The sequence below is a fragment of the Sciurus carolinensis genome, chromosome 6 (assembly GCF_902686445.1).
Source record: "Sciurus carolinensis chromosome 6, mSciCar1.2, whole genome shotgun sequence".
In the NCBI taxonomy this organism is placed as follows: domain Eukaryota; kingdom Metazoa; phylum Chordata; class Mammalia; order Rodentia; family Sciuridae; genus Sciurus; species Sciurus carolinensis.
The window spans coordinates 159,898,000-159,914,675 of NC_062218.1; the positions used below are offsets into that span (position 1 = coordinate 159,898,000).

The 16,676-nt window shown below is 50.3% G+C and overlaps 1 long non-coding RNA gene across 1 annotated transcript in view; it reads left to right on the forward strand.

The window, feature by feature from the left end:
* Nucleotides 1-430: 430 nt before the first annotated feature.
* The window catches only part of LOC124987551 (uncharacterized), a 37,602-nt gene continuing 21,356 nt past the window's right edge, over nucleotides 431-16,676 (forward strand). Inside the window, exon 1 of the long non-coding RNA XR_007109206.1 lies at nucleotides 431-1,176. This is a non-coding gene — a long non-coding RNA (uncharacterized LOC124987551). The remainder of the gene's footprint in view (nucleotides 1,177-16,676) is intronic.

Consider the following 16,676-nt stretch of genomic DNA (forward strand, 5'->3'; position numbering starts at 1 on the left):
CCTGGGCGTGGGCGCTCGGGCTGCCTGCTTTTACCCACAGCTCCAGGGGGCTGCCGGGGGCTGGGCTTGGACGTTTCGCCGCGGCTCCCGGGGGGTGAAGTGTCGCTCCGCGGCTCCCGGAGAGGTGAAGTGTCGCTCCGCGGCTCCCGGAGAGGTGAAGTGTCGCTCGTAGATCTGGGCGGACTCAGGCTCTGGCTGAAACCCCCGCCGCGGTCCCCGGAGCGTCCCCCTCCTGGGTTGCTGAGGCCTGGTCAATGTCGAATTCTGGCTGGAAATCGCCTAGTGGGCGGGGGTTCCAACCCTCCTGGGGTCGCCGCCCTGATTTGCTCCTCATCCTCCTTTCTCCTTTCAGCCTGCTCTGCGGAAAGGCTAGGAAGCTTCCACTGGAATGGAGCCTGCGGTGAACCAATAGATGGCAAATCGCTGCACAGGAAAAACCCCATTCAACTTCGTACAACTGGGTTCAATCAGTAGCTCTTGAGAGTATCCCTGGGCAGGACGCGGGGACCTGGAGGCCAACGAGCTCCGGGATTCCGGAGCAAATTAAGGATCAGCAGCAGGATGTCGCGGATAGCCTTCTGACAAATTGGCAAAATGCGGGGTTTCGGTAGCCAAAAGCGCGCCATCGACACATCCCCTACCTTGAGGGTGCACGTGACAGTGGTAGACACTCAAGCCCTTAAAAGGAGCGCAACGGAGGTTTATGATTTACACGTGTATGGATGGGCACGTTCACAGCGACCAGCACGGCTTCCATGTGCATGTTGATGTGCTTTAGCATACTGAGACCACGCGGGGACACACATGTCCTTGATGCAGTCACTTTTTGTCTCTCTCTGCATGTGGCTTATGAGCGCACGGTCGAAACATTTCCCAAGGGTACAGAGGTGACACGGGAAAGTGCCCGAGCTGCCCCTCCGCTCCTGCGGCCTCCAGACTGCTCCTGGCGCGCACAGATTTGTGCAGTCCTCGGTGGAACGAGTTTGCTCTCCCTGCGCCCTAACTGGGTGTGCAGCCTTCTGTTGTGTGGCCCTGTATCTTTAGGTAGGGAACATCTTTTGTCTCTCGGCAAGAAGCTTTCCTCCGGGAGAGATAAAGTAATCGATAGGGTCTTTTAAATAGCTCCGCGTTTCCTGTCCGGCGAGGAGTATCAGCGTGTGCACCAAATCTGCTCTGGTATGTCACCTTATCTCCCGTCCCCGCTGTTGTCCCAAAACGCCGCCTGTCAAGGGAGACGCCACCCGCATTAGGACCCAGACTGGGGCCCTTCCGCTCGGGGTCAGGCGCTGCGCCCTAGCTCTGGCCCTGCGGCTTTTTTGGGGTCCTGGGGGGTGGGAAGAAGGGGCAGGGGACGGGATGAAGGTGCTGGGGGCTCCCTCCCGGGGAAGCGCGTGGGCTCATATCACTCAGGGATGGGCTTCTGACTACAGAAATAGCGAAGCCGGGCTGTCGCTGGCTGACAGCGCAGAATTGACGGCTTTGCGCACAAGCTGGCTTGCGGGGCCTGCAGAACTAGGCTTGCCCTTGGCGAGGGCTCTGGGATTTTAGAAAGCGCTGCCTGGCGGGTGGCCACCTTCTGCACAGCAGTAAGGTGCGGTTCCGCTAACAACCAGGCGACTTGTGCTAGGAAGACTAGCTTGCTCTCGAGCCCTGAGGGTCGAGGGGACCTCGGAATCCAGCCACGGTTTCCGCAGTTCTACTTTGCTAGCCTGCAGCAAATTGGAGCTGGAGCGGACTCTGGCGGGTCCAGAGGGCAGGGCGAAGGGGAAACGTAGGGCAAAACCCAGGCTGGTCTTATAGCTTTAGCAAAGGTCCTGTGGTCGGCCTCGGTTTTCCTTCCTGTGACAAACCCTGGAACAATCCACGAGGATCTTCTGCGGGCCAGGCTTTGCACCCAAGTCTTGCTAGGGGCTGGAAGAAGCTCCAAGACTCTGTAGACCCCGGGCCTCTTCCCATGTCTAAGCACTGTTACAGGAATCTCCTTGTCCTCATCCCCCATTCAGAGTCTGCTTTACCTATTTTTTTTTTTTTAAGAAAAATAAACCAAATTACAATAATAAAAACTCGCTGTCCCTCCTCCCTCTCATCCCCAAACCAAGCATGAAGCCACTGGCCGTCTAGGCAACAGGGGATAAGCTCAGCCCGTCCCTGTATTTCCAGACTCAGAATTACCCACAGGGCTCCTCCTGGTCAGTCAGAGGAGTGACTTCTTGGCTTCAAATCAGACTCGCTTCCTTCCGGATTGCCCAGGATCATTCTGGATTACTCCAACTGCTGAGGGAGGACCACCCACCAAAACAGCCAGGGGAAACCCAGACCTTGGGAAAAATTGGTTTCCCCTTCATCAGGATTTATTTCTCTAAAATAGAAATTTCTGTATGGAAATAAAGTAGAGGCAAACATCACTTTTCTCCCTCCTGGTGAAGGAGAGCATTCCGGAATCTCCTTTAGTTCTTCCTTCTCCTGGTGGATCTTTCCTTATTGTCTCAGTCCTCATTTAAAGAAAGGAAAGGAAGAAAAATAATTTGATTATTAGCGGTTGCCAGAGGTGGGATGTGCAGGAGGGGAGTCTGGCTGTGTTTTCTGGAAGGGTGGGTCGTGCATACCCTGGGTGGTGCCTGGGTGCCACCATCGCACTCTGGGCCTGGTGGTTTCCTGCACTTCCTCTGCTGTCCCCTGGAGTAACTCTGTTGACCTGGCTGTTCCGGGCCTGGGTAGACTGGAGAAGGCCTTCCTGGAGGCAGAGGGCACCTCCTCCTGGGCCAGGACAGGGTCCTGGGAGGCCTGCCTTTGAGGGAGCACCTGTTAGGAGAGGCTTGAATTCTCTTCTTATAACAGAAGGAGCGGGGTGAGATGGGGAGATGGAGAGTGGGAAGAACAGCTGGGCTTCTGGCAGGGGATCTCCCGCCTCTCCCTAGATGTGGCTGCCTTGTGCGACCCTAGGTCCTTGTCTTTAGGGGAAGCTGTACTGCCTGTTCAGTGGAAAGTGGAAAGGGGAGAGGGACAGGGAAGGTTGGGAACGGCTCCCAGCCTCATCCTGGATCCTGGGCTCTGGGAGATGCTTCCTAGGTAGGAAGGTAAGCTTTCCTATTCAGGGTATTTAGGAAAGAGAGCTTTCCCACTTCCTGCTTAGGAGAGGAAAGTGAGCTTTCCTGGGCTGCGACCAACCTTGGGATGCCTCAGCCCCCTCCCAGGTCCAGCAGGACAGGAGTGTGCAGCTTTGCAGCCTAGCTTTCGGGACCTTTTCACTCCAGCGTCACACGGCAGTGCCCAGAATAAAAATGAACAACCCTGTGAATTTGCACAAGCCCAACGCCGCCACGGAGTAGCACACAGCTCAAGAAATGGAGCATGCTGGTACCGGGAGCCTCCGCGGCGCCTTTCCCTCAGGGTGATCACTGGCTGACCTCCAGCGTGGATTGCTGTTGCTGGTTTTGAACTTCCCAGTGTGTCTGCTCGTGCAGAAGGTGGACCCCGTGTCTGGCAATTTTTATGCAACCTATGTTGGTGAGATTCATCCACATTGTTTGTAGCCCTGGTCAGCCCTTTACACTGCCGGGTGACATTTTATTTTATTAATGTACTGTAGGTTGAGCAGTCCTAACTGAAATGCTCCAGGATCCAAAGCTTTTTGAGCCTCAACAGGATGCCCCAAGTGGGAAATTCCACACCTGACCTCCTGGGATGGGTTGCAGTCCAAATTCAAGTGCACTGAAAATGAAAATATTGTGTAAAATTACTCTCACACCGTGTAGACATGAAACACAATGAGTTTTGTTTTTAGACTTGAGTCCTATCCCTAAGACATTTAACTTTATGTGTATGCAAATACTACCAAAGCTGAAAAAATGTGAAATCTGAACTACTGCTCATCCCAAGCATTTCCATAAGGGACACCTAGCTTGCACCTCTGTTCATACGCTGTTGATGGACTTTTGGGTGGTTTCCAGGTTTTGTTTGGTTTGGGTGCAGGGTCTGGACTCTGGGAGCTGTGCATGCTGTATCCGGTTTTTGACTGTTTGAGGGGCACCATCGTGAACACTCTAGGACTTGTTTTTTTTTTTTTTTTTTTTTTTTTTTTTTTTTTTTTTTTTTTTTTTTTGCAGTGCTGGGGATCGAACCCAGGACCTTGTGCTTGCAAGGCAAGCACTCTACTGACTGAGCTGTATCCCCAGCCCCTAGGACCTGTTTTTTGATGAACATGTGTACGTGTGCTACTGGGTGATAGATGTCTCGGAGCAGAATGCAGGGACACAGGCTCTTCCTAGATTTGGCTTTACAAGATTCTGTTCAACAGTTTTTGAAATTGTTCCTTCAACTACAGTTTTTCCATGTCCTCGCCAGTACTTGGTATTGTGTTTTTAAATTTGAGCCATTCTGGTGGGGGTGTGGGGATATCTTGTTGTGGTTTTATTTTGCCTTTCTCTAATGATTAATGAATCAAACACCTTTTCAATGTTCATTGATGTTTTTCAAAGACGATTGATCTTTATTTTATTCATTTATTTATATGTGGTGCTGAGGATGGAACCCAGTGCCTCACACATGCTTGGCAAGCGCTCCACCACTGAGCCCCAGTCCCAGCCCCATCATTGGCTTTTAAAATAGTCCCTTTTGTGAAATGTTGGCTTAAATCTTTGGTTTTTTCATCTTGGTTAGTGGAGTCTGCTATTTGTTTGTTTGTTTACTTTTTTTATACCAGGAATTGAATTCAGGGGCGCTTAATCACTGAGCCACATTCCCAGCCCTTTTTAAAATATTTTATTTTGAGAAAGGGTATTGGCAAGTTGCTTAGGGTCTCACTAAGTTGTTGAGGCTGGCTTTGAACTCAAGATCCTCCTGCCTCAGCCTCCCAAGCCACTGAGACTTCAGGTGTGCACCACCACACCAGGCTGTTATTTGTATTTTTTTAATTTCATTCTTTCCAAAATTAGTTTTTAATTTAAAATTTATTTTATCTGAACCTAGCATGCATGAGTCCCTGGGTTCAGTTTCATCCCTGCAAAAAACAAAAAACAAAAAACCTGATAATACAATATAACAATTGTTCATTTTTAATGGAGTACCATGTAATGCTCTGATACATGTTATACATTGTGCATTGTTCAAATCAGGTTAGACCTTTCTGTCTCCTCAAACGTTTATCATTTCTTTGTGGGAAAAGCTTTCAAAATCTTTTCTTGTAGCTCTTTGAAATGTGCAGTATATTATTGTTATCTAGAGTCACCCAGAGTCACCTCACGGTGCAATAGCTCACCAGAGCTGCCTGCAGCTTCCTAACTGCAATTTAGAACCCACTGATGGAATCTCGCTCCCATCCCACCTGGTCTGCCTTCTGACTCTCCCAACGACCTTGCACCTATTTTAACTCCCGTCCAGTAACATACTTGACCTTGAGGTTGTGACACTGCTGGTCTGTATCTGGGTACTTGTGGCTGAGATATCCGGGGCTCTGCTGTCCCTGTGAACGCCTTGAAGACAGAATCCAGGACTGGTTCTGTTTGTTTTTCTCCTGGTTGCCAAAGTATTGTCTTTTGCAAGAATATTTTAATAGCCCATTAAAGAGGGGAAACCCCAACAGAACCGCCTGGATATGAAGAAGACGGCTGAACTGATTATCATGTATCCTTTTTCAAAAGAAATAAAGTGGTGGGTTAACATTTACAAACATTTACAAAGCAAATTAAGTAGAAGAATTAAAATTTTACGAAATTTTTTTCAGGTTTGGTGCTAGGGATGGATCCCAGGGCCCCCTGGGTACCAAGCACATCTCTGCCCTGAGCCTACTCCTCCCTGAATTCCATGAGTGTAAGAGCCACACACAGAGTGGACCTGGAAGGGCTGAGACCTAGCCCTTTTATGGCCCCAGCCCGAGCACTCTCTTCCAGGGAGTCTTTCCTGACTGCTGCAGTTTAGAGAGAGTCACTTGCCTCTTGGCACATAAGCAAAGTAAGGAATATAATTTCATCCAATCCTTCTATACTTTGGGAACTCTCATTTTAAAAAGTCTTTGCAAAATATGGGGTGGGAATATCAAAAGATTATTTCAAATTATTTGACTAATTTCAAGCATCTGCCATCCATTTGTATTCACATCTTCTAGTGAGATCTATTGATGTTTGGTCTCTACTAGCTAGGGACGCTTTGTCATTTTATTTTATGCTGCAATATTTTTGCCAGCTTCCCTTTGAAACTTCATTCTTACTCTAAGGCACTTGATGATGTATATGGGGGTGCTCATCGCTGCTGGGGTTGGAGTCTAGCCAGGACTGGCCATGCTCAATGGCAGAGCAAGGTGGGATGCCTCAGGGCTCTGACCACCCTGGCGCTCCCTTCGGGCGTGCAGGAGTTCCCCAGGAGGAAGCCTGCTCCTACTCTGACCGCGCAGAGCACAGGAGCCCATAAATAGCTGACCTTAGAGATTGGCCTATCAGGGGCTCTGCCTTCCTCAAAATTTCCATCCCAGGCTCTGGGAGGGTGAAGATGGAAGGAGGGAGAGTCCGTGACTCCTCCCCTGACAGAAGGAGATTCAGAGTAGGCGACCGCGGAGGGAAGGAGAGTCCACAGTTTAGGCTGGTGGCATTTGAGGAACACGCAGAGGACAGGAGAACAAGGAGAACTGGCAGACATGTTGTCTGAGGGGCAGGCCCCACCCCTGGTTGAGCTCAGGCTCTGTAGAGCTGCATTCGCCTCCAGAAACTTGCTTAACCTCCCCAGACCTCAGTGTTCCCGTCTGTAAAATGGGATATACTCATAATTTCTCAAAAGATCATTTATGAGACTTAAGGAGGACAATGTGAAATACAGCCTCGAATTCTCTGATGCTTTTCCCATTGAGAAACAGGGCCCATGTCCCCTTTGGTAACTTTGCTACTGCTTCAGTCAACAGAGCTCAGTGATTTCTAGGGCTAGGGAGGCCAGAGAAAGGCACTTAGCTCCTTTCTTTTATCCTTCCCCGGAGCCCTGCGCTTCCAGGCAATAAGCCAGTCACTGGAGGAGGCTGCAGGTGGGACTCTGGTGAACAGGTCTAGCCCAGCGGGCCTTCCGGTCATTCCTGCTGAGGTGCCAGACAGGTGAGTGACAGGCCCACTCGCTGATCCAGCACCTCACTGGTCCAGTTTTCACAGCTGAAGTTCCCAGACTTCAAGGAGCAGAGACCAGCCATCCCTCTGGGTCCCTTCCAGGGTTCTGGCCAACAGAATCATTGTGTAGTGAGATGCGGTCTCCACACCACTAAATTCTGGGACGGTTTGTTACACAGCCATTGATAACCAGAACGCAGTCTGAGCAGAGTCCTCCATTTTTCACTCAGTAGTAGGTGCTCAGCAAACACAGCTCTTGGTGTTACAGTGACAGAGCTGTCCCAGTGTGGAGATCAGAGGCTGTTAACAGAGAAAGAGCAGAGGGCTTGCCATAGGCAAGTTGAGCCTGGTGATCCCAGGTTTTCCATTGCGGCTCCAATTTCACCTCCCCTTTCCCTACCCCCAGAGTCCCAAACCGCAAATAGTCACACAAGGAGAGAGTCCGAGGACCTAGACTTTTCTCATCTTCTAAAAGAATTCTCTAGTGGTGTTGGCAGGGATTGCAGGCTGGGTGGAGCTGGGGGTGGTGGGTGGGGAGCAGAGGAGATGCCAGCCACCACTTTCTTGCTGCAACTAGTAAACCTTAATAAGCCAGCAGCCAGGATGATGGCGAGGTAGAGTCACCTAGTCCCTGGCCCCTGTGGGCTGCTTTTCAGCTGATCGTGTGCTTCAAAGGCTGCCTGCGTTTCAGGCCGCAGTGACTCTGCAGCAAGTCCCGGGTATGGGCACTGCCACCTGCACGGGGACAGATCTGGAAATGTTTAAGAGGAAGTTTAGCTATGTTGCCCAGACTGGCCCTGAACCCCTAGGCTCAAGGGATCTTGCTGCCTCAGCCTTCCCTGGAACTGGGATTGGAAGGGAAATTTTGGGGGATGGGGGGGTTTGTGATTCAGGCTTCCACTCTCCCTCTTCAAGTTCACTGGCTTATCCCTCCTTCCCAGGGACTCAGGGAAGAGACAAAGCCAGGAGACAGCTAAGGGACAGTGCATAGGGCCCAGGCCCACAGAGGGAAGTTTGGATTTTTCCGACATTTTTAATTGGTGCGCTGTAGTTGTACATGTCGACGGGATGTGTTGTTACGTATTTGTACAGGCACACAATGTGACAGTGCCATTTCCCTCCCGTCCCCACCCCTTGGGCCCTTTCCTCTCCTGCTCTCCCTTTGATTTTTAGGAGACTCACCCCCATCTTTCTTTTCCCTTTTTCCTCTCTAGCTTCTTCATATGAGAGGAAGTAGGATCCTTCACCTTCTGAGTCTGACTTATTTATTAACATGATGGTCTCTAGTTCCATCCATTATCCTGCAAAATTATAGAATTTTGTTTTTCTTTATGGCTGAATAAAATTCCATTGTGTGTATGTGCCACATTTTCTTTATCCACCCTTACGCTGATGGACACCTAGGCTGGGTCCACAGTTTGGCTATTGTGAATTGTGCTGCTATAAACGTGGGTATGCGTGTGTCACTATGGTCTGATGGTTTCAGTTCTTTAGGATAAAACTGGTCACGTGGTGGTCCATGCCTAGTCTTTTGAGAGGCCTCCAGACAGGCCCCACAGTGTGAAGGTGTCTTTGGCTCTACTTCCTCTCTAGCATCTATCCTCACTGGTGTTCTCCGTGGGGTCTGAGTGGCCCTAGGTGAGATCTCAGTGCAGTTTTGATTTGCATTTCCCTAATGACATCCACCACTTTTCATGTATTTGTTGACCATTTGTATTTCTTCTTTCGAGAAGTGTCCGTTTAATTCATTTGCCCATCTATTAATTGGGTTATTTGAATTTTTGATGTAAAAATTTCAATTTCTAGATATTAACCCTCGCTCAGAAGAGTCGCTGGCAGAGATCTCGCATTCTGTGGGTTCTCTCCTCACACTCCTAATGGTTTCCTTTGCTGAGCAGAAGCTTTCTAAGGCTTTGGATTTGCCTAGCCAAAAGTTCAGCCGGCAGGGCTGTCCTCCTCGTTTTCCTGAGCTGGTGGCCGGTGGCGGCAGGAGGGCGGACTGGGCTGGACTGCGCATCTTCTTGGGTTTCCTGGCGAGCGCCGCCGGCCAGGCCATCCCTCCTGGACTGGGGAGGCTGCTCGTCCCTCCGAAGAGCTGCAGGCAGAGCGGCACCAGCAGATTTTCCACAACCTGGGGAACATCTGGACGGATCGTTAAGGCGGCTGCGGGCTGCCCTGCAGCGGGGCTCCTCCAGCCCTGGTCGGTTGGCGTCTCTGGGCACCTGACCTTGACCTTCCCCTTGGGGAGGCGGACCCTAGGCTGCAGCGTGGAGGAGAGAGGGAGAGGAGATTGGAGGATGGAGAGAGGGAGCAGAGAGATGGAGAGAGAAGCAGATTGAGAGAGATGGAGAGAGGGAGCCCGCCTCTCTCTCCTCCTCCGGTAGATGGACAGCAGCCAGGTGCCAGGAAGGACAGCGGGCATCGGATTATTGGAGGACATGTCGCTTTGATGAAAACCTTCATCTTCTCGTTTAACGGCCTAAGAGAGCTTTTCTTTTAATCAGCAAAGTGCGCTGAGCCGCTGGGTCAAGGGAGGGTCCTGGAAGAGGCGGGCCGGCAGGAGCCGGGTCTGCCACTCAGGCCTCTGCGCTGCCAGCCGACCCGCCCCTTGCTTCAGAGTAAAAGAGGCCCGCGCAGTCCCCGAGCAAGGGGCCCACAGTGGCCGGGGATGTGGCTCTGGGGGCACTGGCTTAGCAGAGAGGCTCTGTGTCCGCCTCCCCTCCCCCGTACAAAGTTTCAGAGAGTTAGGAGAGGTAAGTTTTGAGGTATGTTGCACAGCAGATGACCTTGGCCAATAATACTGAATTATGTCAGAGGAAGTTTCAAATGTATCACCAGAAAAGGTAGGTGAGCAAGGTGACAGGTGTGTTAATCATCTCAGGTAACCACTTCACATTGTGCACACATGTCAAAACCTCGCAAGGTGCCGTCCGTGTGTGTGCAGTTCTGGCTGCCAACCAGCAATACTACTAGAAATGAGAAGAGCAACAATGCCAACTTCCCAAGGGTCGCCGTCACCTGTGTGGCCTACCTGGCTCAGCTCCAGGGCAAGCTTCACCCTCTCCTTTTCTCAGTCCTCCCTGCCTTATTTATTTTTTGTAAAATGGGGCTAATGTTACTTGTAGTCTTCCTTGGGCTATTAAGAGGAATCAATGCATACAAAGGATGTTATGTACATGTAAATGATATTTTTTCACTGTTGAGAATATGCCTTTGAAGAAATTGTCCCCCACCCCTTTATTACTTGTTTATTTACTGTTTGGGGTTGAGCCCAGGGCAATGTGATCTACCACTGAGCTACCCCTCCTTACCCCTTTAAAGAGTGGATTTAACCTTTGGTTTATTTGGTTTATTCCAAAATAAGGAAGAAAACCAAATAGATATAATGCTCTCTCACCTAAGGGAACACCTCTGCAGATGTCCCAAGGTCATCTATGGGATGTGGAAACTGAAACACCTCTTTGGGGCTGAGTGTGGACTTGATGGGCTTGGACCTTCTCTGACGTGGGGGTCAGTGATGGGCTCGACTGGACTGGACACTGTGGAGGGATGGCCTGCTTTTTTGTCACGGGATGTTTAAACAGCCTTCAGGAAGAGTTCAAAAAGAAGAAGATGCAGTCCTCTTCCGGGCCGACAGTGAGAGGCAGGGTGTTTGCATCTCCCGTCTTCTACCAGCTTCTGTTGTCAGGGTTGGAACTGGGCCAGGCTAGGCAGGAATCCTTCGCACGGCGGAGCAGCCTAGAAGCCAGTGATGCCCCTTTGTATCTCAGTGGCACTTAAGGGTCACCTGGAGTTCTCGTTCGAAGCGGATTCTTGCCCTTCAGAAACTAATCTAGCAGGGTTCAGGAGTCTGCACCCTAAAACCCACACTTCAGGCTACTTCGACGGCACTAGCTTTGACCAAGCTTTAGTCTGAATATTCCAGAGCATGACTTGAGATCATTGTAAGGCTCACTTTGAGGATTTAGAGCATGTGTGTGGAAAAAGAATGTAAAACAGCTCATGACTTACTTTGTATTGATTAACATGATCTTTTGGATACATTGGGTTATATAAAATAAATTCCCATGTAAAACTATGACTACTAAGAAAATTTTAAATTACATGTGTGGCTCACGTCACTATTAATGCTGTTCTAGAATTTTCTCTCTCTCTCTCTTGATACAGATGCAGCTATGGATACTGTTGCATGTAGATTACAAAAAAAGAGATAACTGGGATCATCCATTTCGCACTGACCTGCAGCTCACTCTTACCTAATCCGTCCTGGAGATCTTCTGCCATTAACTATGGCTCCACTTTTTTCTTTTAATTGGATTTGTAGTATTCCATATAGATGAACCACAACTTATGAAACCACTTCCCATTGAAAGACATTGGGCTTTTTCCACATTTTTGCTGCTACAGGTCAATGACCATTATTGCACTTTTTTTTTTTTTAAGACCTACATCTCTTGGCTGAAAGGGAAAACTATAGGGTGACTGTATTGCTTAGTGTCCACAAGGCAACATTTGGGAGTGAAAGACACTGGTATCAGTAACAATTATGGTACAGAGGGGACTGGCCTGTGCTGATGGGGACACGTGGTCACTGGAGTCATGGGAAGAGTCCTAGCGTGTGTCTTGCCAGGGGCGATTCACAGGACGAGAGCTGGAAGCCAGCTCAAGCCCTCCCCTCCAGGCTCCAGGTCCACCCCTGCCATCTGTCTGGTAAATGGCGGGCGTTGGGACAGTCTTCTGAGGCTGGGGATGGGACAGCATGGCAGTGGACCCAAATCTCCACAGAGAGTGCTCAGCGAATGGGAGGCTCCCCTGCCGGAGGCTGGGCTCCCAGGAGCTCTGTGTGGTGTGGGTGGTGGGCAGAGGGCTTGCGAGCTGGCTTCACTCTTGACCACGACTCAGGGACAGTCTGAGCTGCTGTGACCTCGAGGTGAAAGGCCCTGGATCTTGTTACCGGTCCCTCCAGGGAACCTCCTCTCTTCCCGCCTCCTTTCTGTGACTAATTTCTGAAATCTCTGTAACTGAGAAGGCATTGGATGAGATTTCCTACCCTGGGAGGGCCACGGCTGCCCGCCTGGGGCCGGGGGGTGGGGTGGGGGAGGCTGAGCCTCCTGGGCGGCCTCCTGCCAGCCCTGCAGAGCGGAGCCAAGCCGAGGCCCGGGGGGCGGGAAGCAGCTGGCGGGGTGTTGGGGTGACCTCACTGATGACGGCAGATACGGTGCCCCGCGTTAGTGGATTCCAGAGGCAGTGTGCTCCTGACGGAAAGGCCATGCTCATTGTCTTATGGGCTCTGCCTGGCCTGGCTCAGACAGTTCTCAGCTGCTCCATAAATCTTCCATCAGTTCCATCTGGCCAAAAAGATGTCATCACCATCTTCTCATAGCGAGAGGCGGGAAGGTCGCTGTGACACAACTCCCTGTCCCCCTCAGCCCAGGAAGAGGAGGGTCCACCCCGGGGAAGGGAGTCAGCTCAGCGGGGCTGCTTAGCTGGAGCCGGGGTCACAGTCACACGTGGTGGATGCTGGGCTCCAGGAACCCCGAGTCTGGGAACTGGAAGGCGTGCTAGCAGTCATTCCGCTCAGTCGCTTTTGATTTTTTTTTTTTTTAAAGCAATGGAAACCTTACTGAAAACGATATTTTGATGCAGAATCTCAATTTGTAAAACAGAGGGACTGAGAGGGTTCTGTGCCCTTCAACCCTGACTCCTGCTGTCCTCGGTGGCTGCTGCTGGAAGCTGCTGTTTCAGGGCTCTGGCCAGCCCGCGAGAGCACTGGGGCGTCCCTCAGAGCTGGTTGTGGTGTCTGGCTCCTGCTTTAGCACCCCAGCGCTTGGGACACCGTCTTCCCCACACCAAGACAGAGCTGCGGCCGGGGAGGCTGGCTTCATGGCAGGACGGTTCTCTCCAGTGTGTGGGCCTGGAGGCTCTGGCAGTGTCCCTTCAGGTCCCTGCTGAAGGCGGTGACTATGCCAGGCTGCCCAGCCACGCTTGGGCTGAGCAGCGATGGAGTCGCACGTGGGGTTTGTCAGGAAGCCAGTCAAGTGCATCCCAACCTGCACCGAACAGACCCTCGGGCTGGGGTGGTCGCATGCACGGTGCCCACCCGGTGCCCGCCCAGGTGGCTCTGCTTGGGAGGTTCCTGGCGGAGATGCAGGGGCGTCCTGGGGTGCCACCCCCTTGCACAGCTCCTCTGTCTGCTGCCCCCCTGGGCACAGGGGTGGCCTTGGATTTTCATGACCCCACACTGAGCAGCAGTGCTGGGAAGGGGTGTCAGCAGGTAGCATCCAGGTTGGAAGTGGTCTCGGTAATTTCCAGAAAACCCCCAAACACAAAAAACAGAAACACCAGAGGCACAGTCATCAGAGGGGACTGGAAGGGGCGTGGGAACTGGACGGGTCCTGCCTCTGACTCGGCCTGAAGGCCGCAGGGCTGGGCGACGTTGGAGACAGGGGTTTGATTGCTTTCCTTGTGTTCTCCGGTGGAGCTCAGTCGGCATTTCCTTTTCCTCTTGCTTTTTCTTGGTGCTGGGATGACCCCGGGTGCTCTGCCCCTGCGCTGTACCCCACCCCTTTTTTTTCTTTTTGAGACAGGGTCTTGCTAAGCGGCCGGGCTGGCCATCCTCCTGCCTCTGCCTCAGTGCACACCATGCTGTGCCAAGATTCTTCTTCCTGATCATGGTGTAGATTTAAGTTCTAGGATGAGGACAAAGAGTCCCAAATGGCTTTGTCAGTATGGTTGGCCCTCTGCTTTGTGGGCTCAGCCCCTGGGGATTAAACCAACTGCAGATTTAAACCCTTGGGGGAAACATTGCTTCTGTTCCAAACTGTGTCTTAGGGATCATGAGCCATCTAGAGGGGACAGAGTGTAGGGGGACGTGCCATTTTACTAAAGGGACTTGAGATCCCTAGAGTTTGGTATGGGGGGATGTCCTGGAACCAATCAGTTCAGATTCCGAGAGACAACTGTATACACAGTCATACTTAAAAAAAAAATTTAAAAATGTAACCTTAATGTCTCCCTCATTTTTTTCTGAAAATGTTTTTATGTTTTCCTCATTATTTTTTGACATATGGTACATATCCTTAAACCATAACTGCTGATATTTTTAGTAACAAGACCAAAACAGTCTGACCTCCTGGGAGAGGAGAGCTCATGCAGAGGAGAACCAAGGTCTCCTGCCAGCCAGCAGCACCGCTCGCCGTTGACCCTACAGCTCAGGGTTTCGGATCTGGGATGTCCCCTTGGGGCTCCATGTTGAATGCAGCAATGTTCAGAGGTGGGCTTTGGGTAGTTTGGACTGAGAGGGCTCTTGCCTCATCAGTGGATCAAGTTCACAGCCTGTGGCCCTCTCAGGAGGTGGTGGAGACCATAGGCAGGGGGGCCTCAGTAGGGAAGTCAGCCTCTGCCACACCAAGGGGCATTTCTTTGCGGCCCCGCCCTCCCTCTTCCTGGGCTTCCCAGTGACCCGAGGCGAGGAGCTCTGTTCCACGCCCTTCTACCTGGATGCTTCTGTCTTGGAGCCAGGCGCCCAACCTCTGAAACTCTGAAACTGAGCCAAAATGAATCTTTCCTCCTTTAAGTTGCTTTCAGGTATTTTGGTCGCAGGGAAGGAAAGCTCACTAACACACTCAGCTGTCTGAAACTCAGCCTCATTAACCTTTGGGGCTGGGACATTCTTGGCCGTCAAGGTCTCTCCTGGGGGTTGTAGGATATTACCACATCCTTGGCTCTCCCCATAGACACTAGCAGTGCCCCCAGCAATGTCTCTGGGTGTGCTCACATGTCCTGGCACTGGGTGAGCATTACCCCTGGTGCAGAACCATGCTCCAGGAGAGTACAGCGGAACGGGCGAGTTCAGAACAGCTGAGGAACCACCGGTTCACCCGTGAAATCACAGACTGCAATCAAGGGTTGTCGTGTTAAGCCACGAGTTTTATGTTGGTGCTTAAAAAGTTCTAGATTTTGGAGCACTTCAGACTTTGGGTTTTTGGAATGGGGATGCTCAAGTAGTAAAGTCTATGCAAATATTCCCAAATCCCCAGAACACCCCAATCCGAAACACTGGAGCACCTCTGGTCCCAAGGATTTCTGATGCGGGATACTTGAACTGTAATTCCTTTTATTGAAGCATTTGCGACTTTTCCATTTCATTTTTAAATTTATCATCCAATCTTCCTGTAGGGTAGTTGGCAGACACTTAAAAGTCTATCCCTGGGGGGCTGTGGCTGTGGCTCAGTGGCAGAGTGCTTGCCTAGCATGCATGAGGCACTGGTTTCGATTCTCAGCACCACATGTAAATAAATAAATAAGTAAATAAATAAAAAAGGTCCATTGACAACTAAAAAAACCCAAAAACCATCCCTTGAATAGAGAAAAATGGGGAGCAAAAACCTCAGGTTATTGTCTGTGGGTCACATAACTACTAGGAAGAGCCACTCTTTGTGATTCTTGGCCGGGTGTAACTGGAACCCTGAAGTCAGGCTGCCTGGTTATGAGTCCTATTCTGCTACTTATGACAAATGTGACTCTGGGCAAGAAAGAACTTACCAGACCCTCAGTTCTTTCATCTACAAAAGGGAGACTTGACTTATGTGGACTTGATAAGATTTTAATGAGATAGAGCATGGATCAACACTTTTTTTTTTTTTACTGTGAAGGGTCAGATCACAACAGTCTAGGCTTTGAAGATGACATAGCTTCTGTTACCATTATCCAGCTCTGCTGCCTTAGGTGGAAAGAGCCGTAGACAATATGTATTTGAAGGGGTGTGGCTGAGCTCCAGTAAGACTTGATTCACAAAATCAGGCGGTGGGACCAGTCTGGTTCTGAACTGTATTTTGTTGACCCCAGAGATGGAGCATAGCAAGATTTTGGCCAGTGCCAAGTACAAAGGAAATGTTTGATAATTGATAGCCTATTATTGATATTATCATACTATTATTATAATTAATCTTTTTATCAGTCCTATTCTTCTGCTTTCTGTTTTTGTACTTTTTTTCAGCATTGTTGTATGGTTCCATCTATTTGCCTATATGGAGAAATTCAGTTCCACCCTGACTGACTGTGGCAGCCATTTTCCAAGATGGTGCCTGAGTGTCCTGGTATTCTGGAAGGTTAAGAGGCCACTGGTGAGAACTGAGGCTTACAATTCCCTCCCACAATGAGTGGGGTTGACCTTGTAATCAGTAGAGCATAGTAGACATGACTGTGTATGACCTCAGATATTAGGTCATAAGGGACATTGTGACTTCCTTTTTGCCTACTTTAGATCACTCACTCTGGGTGAAGCTGACTGCCATGTTGTGAGGACACTCAAGGAGTCCTGTGGGGATTGGTATATCGCAAGTAACTAGGGCCTCTTGACAAGAGCCAGCATGGACTTTTAAACTGTATGAATGCTCTTGAAAGAACACCTTCTAGTCCCAGTTAAATCATCGGATGACTAAAACTGGCTGATATCCTACTTTAATCTCATAAGATACCCCAAGCTAGAATGACTCAGCTAAGTTGTTTCTATTTCCTGACCACAGAAACTGTATGAGATAACACATTGTTTTTTATAAGAAACCAAGATTTATAGCAATTTGTTATGCAGCG